Source organism: Drosophila gunungcola, assembly GCF_025200985.1.
Source record: "Drosophila gunungcola strain Sukarami chromosome 2R unlocalized genomic scaffold, Dgunungcola_SK_2 000079F, whole genome shotgun sequence".
NCBI lineage: Eukaryota > Metazoa > Arthropoda > Insecta > Diptera > Drosophilidae > Drosophila > Drosophila gunungcola.
The window spans coordinates 256,991-273,722 of record NW_026453177.1 but is presented as its reverse complement, the minus strand read 5'-3'; the positions used below and the strand labels follow the sequence as shown (position 1 = coordinate 273,722).

Below are 16,732 nucleotides of genomic sequence, written 5' to 3'. Positions count from 1 at the left end.
AGATTTATGTAATTCATAACTCATAAGTTCGACTGTATCCGGTTTTTATACATAAATGAGCTGTTCACACACCTCTTAGTATAGCCACAATGTCATATACGTGATATATGCACAACATAACTGATACAATCGTCTCTGTCCTATTTTAGCAAATGTATGAACACACAAGAACATTCCAGCCATTTCAGTCAATCACATGAGAGAATACGTCTGCAATGTACTACCATGTAGTATATAGGGAAAGTAGGAGGGAAAGCTTCGAGTATATAAAGCTGCAATCGTATGTATAATTTTGTGTGCTAAATAAACCTAAACAAGCTACCAAGGAAAACTCATTCGTTTCCCATTCGTCGCTTCGCTTGGAGTCCAAGCTACACATTAAGTTCAAAACGAATGGATGAGAGTTAAAATGAGCCACACACATACACATGCACATTCATACACACACACAGGGCAAGTGAGCATAAGTACGCAACGAGTACAGAGAATAAATCACACGAAATGCGAATGGAACGAAACGAAACCGAAGCACAGTACCAAACAGTCTCTTACATACATTCACTCTTTCACCAGGCAGCCTCTGCCCCACCTTTCATCGCCTAACCACCCACCACCCCATTCCACCCTTTCCAACCTTCTATCAGAGGCAGCGACGACGACGTCGCTTAAAAATCCCACAACAGTAGACTGCGAAGCCGAAAGGTGGCCTCTGAAAGTGTGCGGAGTGTGGGGACGGGGTGGCGAAGACACACAACCAGAGACATGCAGACGACAAAAAAGGCGGAGTCTAAAAACTGGGGAGCAAAACAACAACAACAACGTCAACTGAAAAAGGAAATAAAAATTATGTAAGACTGAGACACACACCCACACATATATATAGGTATTAAAGCGGCAACTCGTGTGCAGCAATATACCCACAACAACAACAACAACAACAACAACATGCGCGTCTGTATGTATGTGTACCTATGTGTGAGCAGCTCTCTCTTTCTACCCCTGAAGCTCTCTCTTTCCCTCAACTGGAGCTTGAAACGAAAAAAGCGTGGAGCAAAAAAATGAAGCGAATGCCGAGTAAAAGCCGAGCTGCGCAGCCGGCAGCGCTGCTGGCGCCTCAGCCACAGTCGACGTCGACGGAGCGTGTGTGACGAATTCAACTCGCATTGCACACTTTCATACGTGTCCCGGAGGTGGAGCTAGAAGGGAGTGGGTCGGGAACGGAAACGGGAACGGGAACGTGAGCGATAAGGGGAAGGGGAGCGGAGCTTGAATCAAGACAAGGGTCGAGGCGGAATGATGACGATGCCTGATTCGTACATTGGTAAATACATACGAAAGTACCTATCCGAACGTGTGTTTGAAAATATGTACATATGTATACTCATATACATTAGAGAGTTGCATGTGTTTTTCAATTTATTTCAGCCGATAAGAATCGGAGAAGGAGGAGCAACGGGGGGCAGGCTAGGATCCTATGAATGATGGGAAAAGGTAGCGAAGATGGAGATGACCGGCGTCTTTCACAAAGTGACTTGAAGAGTAATAATATATTAGCTAACTCTTATCGGTGATAAGGCACTTTAGGTTCCAAAGTTTCCATATAAAAAATCACTTTGAGGACATTGCCCATTTAAGATAGCAATGTATTTCACAAAACAAAGATGGTCATAATCTCTTTATCCATGTTTACCACTAGAATCGCAAAAACAAAAAATAATCGTATGCAGAAGAAACGCCCTAGGTAATAAACCTCTCGTATTCTGGCTCCTTCCTATGCAGATTTTAGCGACAAAACGCGACTACAAGCAAATTGCGCAAATTCAAAACGGAAATGTTTCCATCAGTAAACGAGAGTAAGAGACGAAGACGAAACGAGCCCTTTTCACCATGGCAAGATGAGGCGGCGAGAATATAAATTAAAAATCTGACTTAATGCGCAAAAAAAAAAAAAACGAAAATCTGTGCATTTGTTAGAGGAAACAAAATATCCACAAACAAAATATGCCATCGGACGGGAGAATTATTTGAAGTAGGGAGCATGGCGGAGCACAATCCAGTAGACGTTTAATGGAAGTCGAAGCCAACTGACGACGCTCTGTCTGTGGGGAAAAACACTCCAGCTGGCTGTGTAGTGGGCCCAGAGAGACAAGAGCACTCTTGTGAGAGAGGAAAGCCAACCGGGTATTCGGAGCGTATGAATGACTTTTTGAGCGCTCTATGGCAGTCTCTCTCTCTGCTATTCGGTGTGACTCGGTTTTGCTTATTTATCTTTTGCCTTTTTATATACTGAGACATATAGTGAAAGGGTTAAAAACCTGTGATCTTTCGAGACACCCCCACTAACTTTCTCCCTTATTTATTGACAATAGTTAGGAGTTGGACTTTTCTTGTCTAAATTATCGATTAATCTTCTCAGTTATTTAATTTGATGTGTTCGATAGAACATTGGAGTTCTGCACTTACCCTGGCGACACCTTTAACAATAACATGTCTACAGTGGTTAAGCAACCCTACCAGCGTTAACCCTTAATTTCTGGAATTAATACAGAGTCATTACTCTTGCGACGGAATTTTCTCCAAGTGGCCGGGCAGCTGGCGGTTATCTATGTTTTTACTGATTTTTCACATCTTTCAATTGCCTTTCTTCCGCTCTAACCGTAAAAGCCTAATTAATAATTTTTCTTTAAAACATCATCATCGTTTGCTACGCAAATCAATCAGCTTGGCATTTAGGAAAATTCGTTTCCTTTCATTTTTCTCCCCTCGGAAGTTAAAATGTGAAAACGTTAGTCTTGCCCTCTAGTTGAAAAAGACCCACACAGGTTAAGCGACTGAAGTACTCGCTGATGAAATAGACAGAATTAATTAAATGTTTAACTTAAAGATCTTTGACATTTTGTTTGACGTTATAAATGACTAAATATTGAGCATCAAAATGTATTATAATCAACCAGGTAACAAATATTCCAAGACCGGTTTCAGTTTCTCTTAATTTAGTAAGCAGCTAAGTAATGGACTCACTTACGTAATAGTCTATATCACCTCAACAGTGAGTAATATTTCCGCCAACACCAGTAAGAGCCTTAAACGTGCCCTCGATCGCGAGATTGATCATTTAGCAAGCGTTACCACCTATTTTGGCTGGTGCTGCACTTATACATTTTGTGTGGCTTCCTTCCAGGCATAGCGAGGTGTTTTCTTTTACGACGAAATGAATTTTTTTTTACATTGCACTTTCTACACTCTTTCAAAGAGTTAAGTAAACGCGATTTAATTGGAAATGAAGACTGTTGCAGTGCAACTTAATCGATAAACAAAAAGGTATGCTTGAGCAAAAAACAGTTTGTTGTGATTGGATAACACCATATAAATGATAATTTTCGAGCATAATCAGGTATGAGTAACAAAGATACCAGAGTATAATCTACTTCGTCGTGCAAAACAATTTTGTATTCTTTTTTTTTTTTTTTTTTTTTTATCTTAGGTTTAGGTTTTAATTTATGACTTTGGCGATATTATGCTTCTTATTTGAATATAATTTCTTATAGCAAAAGGAGCTGTTTTGCTCTAAAGCCCCATTGAAGAGTTAAAGCGGTCCCCGTTTTACATTGACTTTCAAAGCATAGGCAGAGCGCTGTCGATGGGCTCTCAGGCCGAATCAAACGAATCAAAATCCGGAAAGTACATTAACAGGTCTATGATTTATTTAGAGCAGAATCGAATTTCAAGCATCTCTGAGACTTCGTTAGTTAGATACATCGAAGAGAGAATAAGCCACAGATGAACGAAGTTGCAAATAAAAAAGGGATACGGGTTGAGAGCCGAGAGCCGCGTGCTTGGAGATCAATGCTTGCAAAATCGATTTTGGCACCAGCAAGAGCTTGGACATCTTCCACGCTCCGACATCGCTTCGTTAGCTGAACCAGATGCCAGTGGTCTTGGGAAATCTTGTCCAGACGGCAAATTTAGCTGTAAAATGTCATTTCGTGCAGACAAGTTAACAAGGCAAATAATAATGTTGACGGGTAGCATGGACCCAATCCCAATAACCGAAATTCAAGTCGGTTCGGTCAACTGGCTTACTGGGTCAATCTGATTAGTTTGAAGAGTCGCTCCACGTCCAGTTGCCTGCAACCAGCTTTTAGTGTCGAAATCTTTTCGCGTAACAATAAACCATCGGCGTCGATTATGAGAGCCCCCTTTCCTCTGTGGTGCGCTGAACTTTCTGATGACATTTAAATTTGTCTAATTACCGACTAAAGTTCAAATCCAGTCCGATGATGGATCAATAGTAGGCACGCCACAGAAACGTAGATACGAATACGTAGATACGCTTCCACGGTTCGTTCACACAAAGTTCTACAAAATTTCTCACACTATCTCCCCAGCAACTACAATGGGTGAAAATATAATAGACACATTATAACCCCAGACAAAACAGACAAATACCCAAACTACAATTCGTCAATTGTATTCAAATTTATGCAAATGGGGTGGGTCAGCAGAGGAAGATCTAGAAGAAGTTTTCCCCGAAGTGCCCAGTAACGTGCCATGAAATTGATCTTCACACTTGAAACAATTTGAAAGCGCTCACATGCTGGGCCCTGGGCAGCTCGACTGTTGTCTCTCGCTCAAGAGTTCCAAATAAAGCATTTCAGGGCGCTTGGATCGCTTTACCTGTTGTTTGACTTGGCAGTGGGGTCTGGTGTTTGATCCGCTGATCTGGTGTTTAATCTCGATTAGTTTCTGCTGAGCTTGGATCAGCGCATATGCCTGACGAGAGACGTCTGGTCTTCGCTTTATCGGCGTTGTTGTGGTCTTGAGCTGCTAATCACGCGTGCAACATGCCGCAAAGGCAAAGATACAAAGGGATCAGCGCTGGCATGTTGGCCGAGGGTCTGGACCATTGTTTGCTGCAGATTTAAGTTGAGAGAAATGTGTGTCAGCTAACTTTCCTTCGTTGGAACGGGCGAGGGGGAAAAGTTGCAAATTGTTTCTATTATTAAAAAGGTACAACTGATCTGACCCCAAGCCCAGTCTTTTTCTACTTGTGTGTTTGATAGCTTGGCGCTTGATGCGCCGATAAAGAGAGTCTGATAGACAAGTAAATCGCCAACTGCCCAACAAAAGGGGCCCGTAGACGGACGACCTGATCTGGGAGCACAAATCGGTTGTGGCATGATGATGGTATGCATCGTTGTATGCACCAGCTGATCAACCTGGACACGGAACACCAGCGCCGACAATTAGAATCAAATTTGATGCTGCGCTTATTGTCGGCTGGGCTCCATCTGCAACTGCCTCTAACTAGGAAGTTTCGCTATGACCACATTGTGCGTCACGATGCGGCCTCCGATCGAAATCTTGTACTCAACTGGGAAGTCGGCATACTCACACACGCTAAAACTCGGACTACCTTTCCCTTCGTTTTGATCCGTACGGCGTGGCCGATGATGCTGCTGATTCGGATCTTCTAGTTTTTATGTTCTGATCTTGATTTCGATTTCAGCCTCAGCGACATGCACTGTTGGTGGGTTCTGGTTGTGTTGTGTTTCTGCAGCGCGCCGGCGACGACTCCCCGGCGCGGCAGCTGCAGCTTCAACTCTGAACTTGCAACAAATTCAAGCGCCAAATTTGAATGCCCCACCACGACGATGAAGATGATGACAATGATTGGGCGCGGACGGAGGGCGACTGCTGAAGGAGTTGCGGGGGTGACAAAAGCGTGTTGTGTATGCGATCGGTTGGTTCTGAGCTCTACCCTCAGAGCACGGTTGGCTCCCTTCTCTCATTGAATTTTTTTTTTTTCGTATGACACGACGAACATGATCTTGTTGCAGCAGTTGTTGTTTTTGATGTTGTTGTTGTGCTTGCTGTTTTTGTTAGTAGATCACTTCGCTCTTTGTGTGGCTTTATCAGTCGAGACAAGCGCTACGTTTATTGCTGCAGGAGTTACGAAGGAGTTGAGTTCAGTGCAGTTCCTGGCGTACTCAACCAGCAACTCCACCTACACTACAGAACCCTCGCTCTGGGCTGGCCCTCTTGACCACGTGATCACGATTTATTTGCTCGCATTGCATTGTTGCGGTTCTTGTTTTTGTTGCTGTTTGTTTGGGCCTAAATACCCCGCGTGTTGCTGCTGCTGTTGAAGCAGCCACTGTGGCCGCTGCCGCGAACGTTCCCTCCGCTGCCTCCGAAATTGATGCCTGAAACTATTCCCGTTGCAGCTTGATCACAATGGTATTATACCATGGCGGCAGCATTGGGAATAGAAAATTTGCCTTTACAGAACATGAGCCTTGCGACCGGATTTAAACCGCAAAATTTTCTAGCGAAATTAATTTAAAATTCTGGTATTGATTTCGATCACACATTAAAACAATGCATCGGAACATAGCCTGTTAATTGCTTTCCAAATTAATTACAATTTTACTCAACAAATTTCAACCTCGGTAATGAAAATCAAGTATTCTACAACCTTTTCGCACCATTGCATTGATCTAAAGCCAGATGAAAACTCAATTAACGTGCAGCCTCTCTGAATCAGAAAATAAAAACTTAAAAAAAAATATATATATATTATTGCCCATTCCATCAAGATGCAATCTGGGTATTGACAGCACCCGCAAAAACCAGATCAGATGGCACTTTGCTTTTTTTGCTAAGGTCAACACTGTTGTTGACTGTCCAGGCAAATGTCGGACAATATATATTTCTGACCAATTAGAACGAAAACTAATTGCTCAAGAGCCAACGGGGAAGACCGCTGACCAATTAGTCGGGCCAACAAAACATTAACCACGACTGTAATAGAAGCAGCAAGAGAGAATATGGAGCCATGTGGCCAAAACCAGTTCCGAAACTCTCTGCAAGTTGGCCAACCAACCAGGGAACTTTAAAAACGCTCAAAAACACAAACTACACCATAAGCACCGGTTTCAGCTTAAGCCGAACTTGTATAGTGGCTGTGGCCGATCTTGGCCGATTCAAGCTAACTCAGTTTCGGGCCAAACGCGAAGCGAACCTGACGCGCAGGCGCACAGCACAGTCTAATTGGAAGCGCAAGTCGATATCGTAATGTGAGCAAATATCGTAACAGTATCAAACGTTCAAGCGCCGTCGGAAGTTCCGTCTTGAATCTAATCAGAAAACCGTTTAAATAGTTTTAGTGAAATGGAAATTTAATGGATTGAGTTAACATAGAAAAATCGAAAGCCTGAACATCCCTGAAAGCAAAGAAATAAATTAACCTCAAACTCACGCGAATGCAAATGTTCAATTTTTTACTTAACCTGGCAAAAAAATGAATTGAATGGGGCATGTATTCGGGAACATAATATGCAAATGGCCAATATTGTATTTAGCATTTCTCATTTAATAAGCAGTGAGCAACAAAAAGTTGAGAAAAATTTTCAGAAATGCCGTGTGTCTTTGTGAGGGTCGCCGACTAAGATTTTTACAATGTTTGCATAAGTTCACATCGCAAATAAATAATAAAGAACTGCGAGTATTTTTCAATACTCAAATTAAGTTAGCTTTTAAATACATCTTAATTGAATGTTAATCGGCACTGACAAGCCCCCGCGTCGATGTTTCAATGAGCACCTTCAACTTGGCCAGTTCCAAAAATTCCATGCGGCTTAAGCTTGAAGGTAAGTTCAATTAGATGTTGCCAAGAGTTTAAGAGGTCGGTTATCTCATTATTTTGTCCCTGACAGTAAACTTATGTTGTGAAATATGCACAGCAAGCAAACCAACGTTGCGAATATTTTCACTTTTCAATTAGTTGAGGTGTTATTGGCTCTATGATAACAAATTATCAATCTTCAAATCTCCTATTTATATATCAAGAAGTTATTGCAATCAATAAACACATATAATGTCAAAAGCCAAAACACAAAATAATTCCTTGACTAACATGACAGCAAATGTCGAAGTCTATATATAACGTTGGACTAGAAAACGAGTGAGATAAGAGGGGTGTAAGGGGCTGAAGAAGGAAATACACCAGCAGTCACACAATAAGAAACGAGTGAACCAGACATGAATAGCATACAACGTCATATCCTCAGGGAATTGACAGCAATTACTAATAACAAAAACAATACAAACCAACAAAAAGGTTATCAAACTGCTGAAATCAAAACAAATCGCACAGCGAAATGAAGCAATAAAAGCCAAAGCGCCGGCACTCGGTTTTGTTTTCTGCTTTAGATGCCGCTTCTGTAGCCCTGGGATATGCCAAGGGTACAAAATGTTGATAGTGGGTTTGGTTCGGCTCAACAGCTTTTTGCAAGTGGACTTGCACAAACTCTTTGCAATCGGCCAGATGCCAGACGAGTTGGAAGCCGGCAAAACTGAAGCCAACCTTCAGTGCGAAAGGCAGATTTACTCCAGATACGTGTTACGTTATTGCAAAGGAAAAGTCTTCAAATATGCGAATGGGGCCAGAAAATCTTCATATGTGGGTCATAGGACAATGCGTAACTGTTGACAATTGTGGGATTAGTTTATCGTCTCACTCAGTTTTCAAAAACTGCCAGGATATTTGTTCTGTCATATCGTTGGTTGATGCCTATCGATAAGGACGAAATGTTTTTTAATAGGACGACATATTTTAATACTGATCCTGCCTAATTTTGATGATTATCTGGCGCTTCCCAAACAGAAGCCCTTCCCTCTCGTGAACCCATATCTCCTGCTACGCAGACTGACCTAATTTTTGGTGTGTAGAGGGATTAGTCGTTCCTGTCTTGTGGTCACTAATAGCGTGTCGTCGTTCCTCGACAGGAACCTGACAAAAAAAAATCCCACCCCCCCCTGGCTAGACGATGGTAATCTTAACTTTTGCTGGTAAAGGATTTGGGCATTCATTGATGCTAATGTTTATTTGATTTCGCTATTGTCTGACCTGCAGTAGAAACTGGGACAATGAACATTAGCCCAGATCACGGCAAAGGCTGGCTAATCCTGGCGCTAGGATAATCCTCTATTTAGACATGGCTCAGTCACAAGTCTAGACAATGGTCACCGACAAGCATCTCGATAAGGATAATTTGTTTCCAATGAGTATGATGATGATGTAATGTGCTTGACAAAGCCCCTTTCACATGTGGCACAAATTCCTTTTGGCTATTCCTTTTATGCCAACAAAAGCATTCCCCTGCCTACGGCACACAATGGACAAACAATGGACCACACCACGGCTAAGAATCATTTACCTTGGTAGATCACTGTAAGGTCCCCGCTTTTTATGTGGTCTAGAGATGGACTCGGGATATTATCGGGCTGCTAAAGCTAGTTTTTGACACTCGCCATTCGAGGCAAGCAGCTCCCACTTCTAACGTAATGATCTCTTCCCCTTCACCCATAGAATTAGATGCCTTGGGCATCTGCGAATACTGAAGTTGATTTTACTGACGATGCCATGCAGCTGGCTGCAGACCCCGATTTTAATAATATTACTGTACGAACAATAAAGCAATAAGGCTATAAATGTTATAGTATGTATTATTTTACTTAAATTAATTCATTTTTTATTCTGGTACGACCCAAGTCTGGCCTTTGCATAAGCCAATTTTTTGGTTTACAGAGTCGTCAATTGTTCATTGTTCGAGGATCGCTGCACGTGTGGCAAAACACACAAACTGCGGCCCACATGTGCCGGGGTGTGGCAAATCAAGGTATTGATAGTAAGACTCCAATAGCCCTGACACCAAAATAGGATGCAAGGCGGCGCCTTGGTTTGAAGGTTATGGGAAACGCTAATAACTACGATTGCCTAGAGCAGATCTAACTGAACAGAGCTCAACAGTCAAAATGTTGCACATAAATACAGTAATCAGCTTTTAGAGTTATATCTTTAATCGTAAAGTTGGAAAATTTATCGGTTCATTTAAACATTTTCAATTCTTCGGCATCACTTTATAGGTTTCTGAAGCTGACGACCAATCTTTAATTGCGTTTTCTTATTACAAAGATAACTCTATTAAAAGTTTCCTGTCATATTTCAATATAGAAGTGTGAGCAATCTTGAAGATTGACTGAAGTTTATTTCAAGAACACCAACAAGTTTTAAATGGCCAAGGAAAGTTGGGAAAGTCTTGCGCTGCTCCATCTGAAATGGTAAAATAATATTAATTTTTCCTTTGAGCTGGATGTGCAATTGACAAATATTTGTTTCTCTAGACATTAACATTACAAGAATTTAATCATAAGTTTTCTTTGCAACTCACCAAAGGCGGCTTCAGTAGGCGGATCTTGAATTGCAATTAAAAACAATGAGTAACCATTGTCCAAAAAAGAAAGACTACTACTAATCTGGTAAAAAGCAAAATAGAGAGTCCAATAAAAGCAGCATTTCTCGAATAAAAGAAATACAATATAATCACAGAACAGTAGCGGGCAGTAGGAAACCTGGCAGAAATATGAGGCTTAAAAACTCCACCCTCAAACAAAGTAAAACGAAATAAGAGCGGGCAGGGGCTCTCCCGGGAAACAGGGCACTGATAATATTACTTTAAGGTGATTCCCAGCGCATATTATGACAGAGATAAACATCGCTTAAAGCGGGCGATGGCGACGAATGACCAACTTTAAAGGCCACTCTCAGTACTCGCAGAATGTAAATTGACCTCGGAACATTTTTTCGTCCACCGAAAGAAAGCTGAAAAGAAAAAAGAAGATACCAGAGTAATAAGAACAACTTTCGGACAATAAAGGTTAAGTTAGGAAAGTTGTCCGCCGACTTGCTGGTCAGTTGATGGCGGTGCCGACGACCGCTAGAATCGATTTTTATCTTGGCGATAAGAAAGCGGCGGGGGCGTCTAGGGAAGACCCTGAACACTAAACTATGTGCCCAAGTTAATGAGGCAGCGCACAAGACACGGCCTGGTCAACTTTCTTTAAGGGAAGACGAAAATTTAAATTAGCCTAGATAGCAGTTTTGTTGAGTTTAACCCAACTCACTCCCACCACGAAATGTATGCTCATGTGAAGGCATATGGGACGGACGCATTGGGCGACTACCCGAAATAAGAAACTAACTGGAACTATAATTTAAGCGTGTGAAAAACTCATTCAATTGTGTGAAAAACTTAAATTTTCTTTTGTTGTTCTTAAATGTGTTCACATTCGAGTTTGCAGCGAGGGAGGGGAAAGCTGAACTTGTAATAAGGGAATGATGTGAGGCTATGGGAATGTGTAGTTACTGTATAAGTTATGATCGAGTTATAATGCGCGATAGCGATTCGGCTTAATGTATGTGAATGACCAAGCCCTAAGTCACACTATAAAAGGTATCATACTAAATAATTTACATTTCTCCGCTGACTCTTTGATTTAAGTACTAGGTTTATTTTGGTACAGTGAACAATTCCCATATATGTACGTGTCAGCCCAAGCTAAGATTGTTTTGCCAAATTTACTTAAAAAAATACATTGATAGCACTCACTTTCACACTTATTCGTAATATGTAAAGAGATTTGCATTATGAACAGTAATTTAAAAAATATTTGCCATATGGCAATCCAGGAGAAAACAGTTATTCAAACATTATTCAAGATTAAAAATTATTATTTGTTCCCCACAAGAACGAAAAATCCGGTCCAAGTACAAGCACAACCGCCTTGAGGAATCTCAAACGAAGCCGTCAACAGGGAAGGGCTTGGAAACTCAGATCCCATTGGGGAAGCAGGCACCGAGAGGTTACATTATGTGAGGTACATAAATACGCAAACATTCGATAATACGGGCTCTTACGTTTATAATTGTGTATAAGTGTGTCTCTCATCAGCAACAGCGACGAACTTTTCGTGTGGGGGGTGAACGTGGAAAAAAACGAAAGCACCGCCAGTGAAAAAACTTTTGCACATACGCGGGAGCGGGATAGGTGACGATAACGATGACGACGCCGAGAAAATACGACGATTGGTGGGGAAAAGGGAAATGGAAAAGCGAGGAGAAAAGGGGAGTAGTCGTATATAAATGTGTATGTGCGTGTGCGCAGCGCCAGTCGCCAACTAATGGATGGGTCTGTGATGAAAAAGCAATGGCGAGCTGAAGGGGGCCTACCAACGCACACTTTTCCGAATCCTCAACCGTCCGCTGATGAGTTCGAAAACACTTCTGCCTTGCAAGTATATCAGTTCGGTATGAAAAGTCTTCCCTTAATTTCTTCCCCTGGGGAACCGACTTTCACTTTTCGCTCCTTTGTCGCCTCACAAATGAACTCATTGGTTGGGGAGAGGCACCAAGGACCGTCCAGAGAATTGGGCAGCATAAAAAACTCAGAAGAACGGTTTATTAGTCCGATAATGATGGGCAAAAGAAAATAAAATATAAAGAAGTTAGTAAACAAACTTTAAAAACAATTTTCAAACAAGAACGGTACATATAAATTTGGCTGTTTACCACACTTCCGCCATAGCTATTTCTGACAAATTCTAAGTTGCAAAAAAAAAACCATGCAAAATATTTAATAGATGGTAAAATAACTGTACACATGAAACATGTATTAAACCGAATGCCTTCAAATTTCTTCACCACTTTTCCTTCTGAGACGAAGGCACAAATAATTTCTGGAGTAATAGGAAGTAGCAGAAGTTAGGATATATAAAGACGAGGAAATGAATGAAAATATGGGGGAGAGTAGGAGCGGAGCCAGCCATCACCAAGGCCAGAATGTCCACATATCTTTGGCCCACCCCCACTCAAATCGTAATATGTTTCTATGCCCAGCAAGTTATTTAAAAAACTCGGCTATTGTCTTTGAGCTCAAATTTCAACTAAAGGCGAACAAGGAAGACGGACATGACAGGACCGTGGTGGGGATTGGGGAACAGTGAATCGGTGGAAATATAGCATGAGCACGGCCATAGCCATGGCAACGGTTTCTGTTTCTCAAGTAGATTTCAACCAGGGATAATTCACGAAACAAGACAGCTGCTCTCAGGACGAAAAATGCTTTGGTAAACAATATTAATGAAAAATCGGCAGGAGCGGGCAAGAAAAGCACAGGAAAGAATTTCAACTGTCTAGCAACATCAGTTCAGTTGACACGATACGATGAAAAAAAGACTACACAAAATAAGCATTTATATATGTAAAAAAAGTTTATTAAAAATTATAAATCAGCAACAAATTGTAAATAATATGTGAAGACAGGAGATCTTGCTAATAAGCTGAAACGAAAGCCTTTATTTAACGAAGTAACTTTCCTTTTTATCGTCATGCTATCATTGCCATAAAACCTATAACTAAACGTAATGTTTCTGCTTTGGTCAGTTTTAATTTGGTCAAGTATCCTGACCAGGCTCGTTGGAGAGGCTGACATTGTCAACAGTGGCAAAATGAAAATAGCGTTGACGGCTGGCGCAGTAGCCGCCTTTTTTAATTTCATATTTTTTGTTCTTGTTGCTGGCGCTGTTCTTGATGTTGATGTTTGCTATGCATGTCCTTATTGCCTGCCGTTTGTGTGAAGCTCAGAGGTGGTAGTGACGCTTTCCACTTGCCCAACGACGGCAAAGAGTCGCGCCAACTTTTCTCCGCCTTGTGCTGGAGGAGAGCAGCTTCCCCCTGTGGGTTTTGGTCTACGTGCCTGCGATGCATCTGCCGCGGTGCAGTCCCTTTCTCTTCGCCATCAGAAAGCTATCTCGCTCTACTCCAGCGAATCGCCCGCTTGTTGCTTTTGGCTCCCCGGCGTATTTCTTGGGCAAACTTTTCCCGCATTCGCCATCCATTTCTCCCTGCCCCTGTCCCGTTTACCCGCCTCCGTCGGATTCCTTTTTATTTTCTTTTAATCATATTTAATTTTTTTAGCTTTTCCATTCTCGGGCTTGAGTTTTTCCTTTTCCTCTTTTCCTGCTTATTCTGGCGCATTTTCTCGCTTGTGCGGAGCAACCTGCTTCTGATTTCTGCGCTCCTGTTCTAGCACTGGACTTGGCCGGCCATCCAGCTGCCAGTCTCTTGCCTCTGTTTTTTGCCAACGCTGTGGTGCCTCGTCTAGTGGTCAAGTTGTATTTACACTTGTAGCGCATTGATTTTTTCGTCTTCTTTTCACCTTTATTCCACCACTGTCCGCTGAGATATGCCTTTGTTTTTTAAGAGCTTTGTTTTTATGCTTCTTTTTGCACACCCTGGACCTTGTCAACTTTTTGCCAGACTTTTGAGTTGGCTGGAAAATGCACTCGTATAAAATGGGCGGGTGGAAAACGGCTTGGTATTTTAATGTTCTGTTTGTATGAAATATGCTTAAGCCTTTATTCAACACACCAGAAATTTCCTAAAATAATTAAATAAAATATGAAGCCGTTGCTTTATTTGTGTTAGAGAGAAATAGATGGTCTCACCCATAAACTGACATTAGGATTGTGAGAAACTGAGGCGCCACGACACAGATATCTGTAAGCCACCTGATATCTCGTTAACATGCATCAATAATGACCCTATCCCCAAGAGCATCCCCACCGCCTTCTATCCTCTGCTTACCCCATCGCAATAGAGAAGTTTTTAGCAGATAGAAGCTATCGAAACACGCTCCGCCGAGTCACTGGCAGCGGACGGCGGCAAACTTGTGAGCTCTTAATTAGTTATGGCGGATCCTGCACCCCACCCTGCAGAGCATCTCGAGTAGCAAACAGACCATAAAGCTTCAGCATCCTTCGCACTCGCACGCTTGGCGGACCTCGTATATAACCCATACAAAGCCATTTCATACATTTTATAATTATCAGGCGAGTCAAGAACCCTTTTATCACTAGAAGGAGCACCTACAAGCATTTTTTCCTCCCACTACATAATTTTCAAGCCTTTAATGTTATGGGAAGCCAAAGGAAAGAGAAGAAAAAGAAGACCGAGAGAGAAAGGGCGCATCCCCGCCAGCACCGAGTCCGCTCATTTTCGCGAGCGTGAAAAATTGAGCATCCAAGAAAATTCCGGAAAAAAGGAAAACATAGTAGCGACCGGAGACATGCGCACGTGTGCCGCGGAAATCGCGCGGAAGGGGTGGCACCGAGGAAAAGCGCGCTCGGGAAAAGTACCTTTTAACTCGGCTTCTGCAACCAGGCCCACGCAGACAGAGACGCAGAAGCCGCTGTTGGGACCAGACCGCGTCAGGCACCCGCTGCATACAGCGATTTGAGCAACGTGAACAGCTCTAGTGAACTCTGCTCAGTCGAATCGAATATCGAAATAGTTGGAAACTTAATTTGCATAATTTCCAAATAAATCCCATGAAACGAACGCAGCTGAGAAGTGCATCCGTTTTCCGGGCACAGACTATTGCCACCCCTTGAAAATGTTCCTTTTCTCTTTTTTGTTGTAAGGTGTACAAAATGTGTAAACGTATCCTTTATTTGCCCTTTGTCTGAATTGCATTTGCATATGAAACGCGGCACTTTTTTTTCGTAGAATTTGCATAATCGATGCGCGCATGCGTACAGTTTTGGTTTTTACTTCGCAATACGATATGATTTCTACCCCTCAGATCAGATTGTTCAGATCTGAATCCAACCTCGATAGCTTAGCGACATGTTCCCCACTATTTTGGTAATCAAGTAAGCCTGATCGATCGATTTCATCAACAATTTTGATAGTAATTCGAGTATACCATTGCATACTCCATGAAGATACAGACGGCGAAATAGATGTAATCAGTAGAATTAAATAGGCTTCCATCATTTTTCGATATCGAAAGAAAAAAAACAAAATACAACAATGCTAACGAAAAACAAAAATTATTAAGAATGGTAGGGCGTCCAGTATAATTGTGGAGCATCAAAGGTGGCACACGCCTGAGCCGAATCAAAGAGGGCACCGCAGCCACGGAGCCAGTCACTGACTGTTCAGCTCAAGCATTGAACTGCCAGAGACGTTCAGTAAAATCGAAGAAAGACAATTAAAATGTATGGCGATAACTGAGCCCTGGAAACAAAGCCCATGCAAACAAATCATAAAATGCAAATGAACTACCAAAGGGAAAACATAATTAAATGCAAAGAACGGCAAACAAAAGCGACGAGACTAGGCTGGAAAAATGGAACCGAAGCCAACAAAATATGAATAGAAGAAAAAAAAAAAAAAGCGTAAAATAGCCGCTTTAAGGAGACAACCCTTTTAGGATTTTTTTTACAAAGTCCATAGGCTTGATCTGCTCGGATAGATACAAAACATTTCCAAATAAAGTGGGGAAAGTTGGTCATGGATTTGGCAGAAAGAGTTACTCCTCTTGTTTGCTCGCTCCATTTTATGTATACGTCAGTCTCGCTCTTAGGAGCCGGCAGCGACCAATGTCGATGTTCGGTTGCCAACATACGGCTGACCTCTCCTAATCCATCCGAGCACATATGTGGGCGTGTGTATATACGCGAGTCCTGAGTGCCGTATCCTGTCTCATCTAGTCCTGTAGTGGTGAGCGAGAGATTTGCGCCAACAAATCGAAATGTTGCAAAAACGTCCTCATATGGCCCAAACACAATAACACAGTCACACATGCTGACATACACATACACATCCACTCACATCCACCCTCCACCTTCCGTCGAGTTTCCCACAACCGCTTTTCCGATTTCCACAAAAATCGCGCTGAGCTAGGGGTTGGTTTTTCCGAACTTCGCGATGTACATACAAACATTTTTTGTTTTTCATTTCTCTTTCGCACACATGCCCGAGAGCGAGAGACATATGCAACATACAAATGTACTATGACTGCTATGTGTGTATTATGTTGTGTAA

General features: G+C 42.0%; 1 protein-coding gene across 2 annotated transcripts in view; it reads left to right on the top strand.

The window, feature by feature from the left end:
• The first annotated feature begins 355 nt into the window (after nt 1-355).
• LOC128256958 (protein jim lovell) overlaps nt 356-16,732 on the top strand; it is a 30,456-nt gene continuing 14,079 nt past the window's right edge. For both annotated transcript variants that reach the window (XM_052987700.1, XM_052987699.1), the window contains exons 1-2: nt 356-848; nt 1,006-1,321. The gene's annotated coding sequence lies outside the window, so the exon portion shown is untranslated. The remainder of the gene's footprint in view (nt 849-1,005; nt 1,322-16,732) is intronic.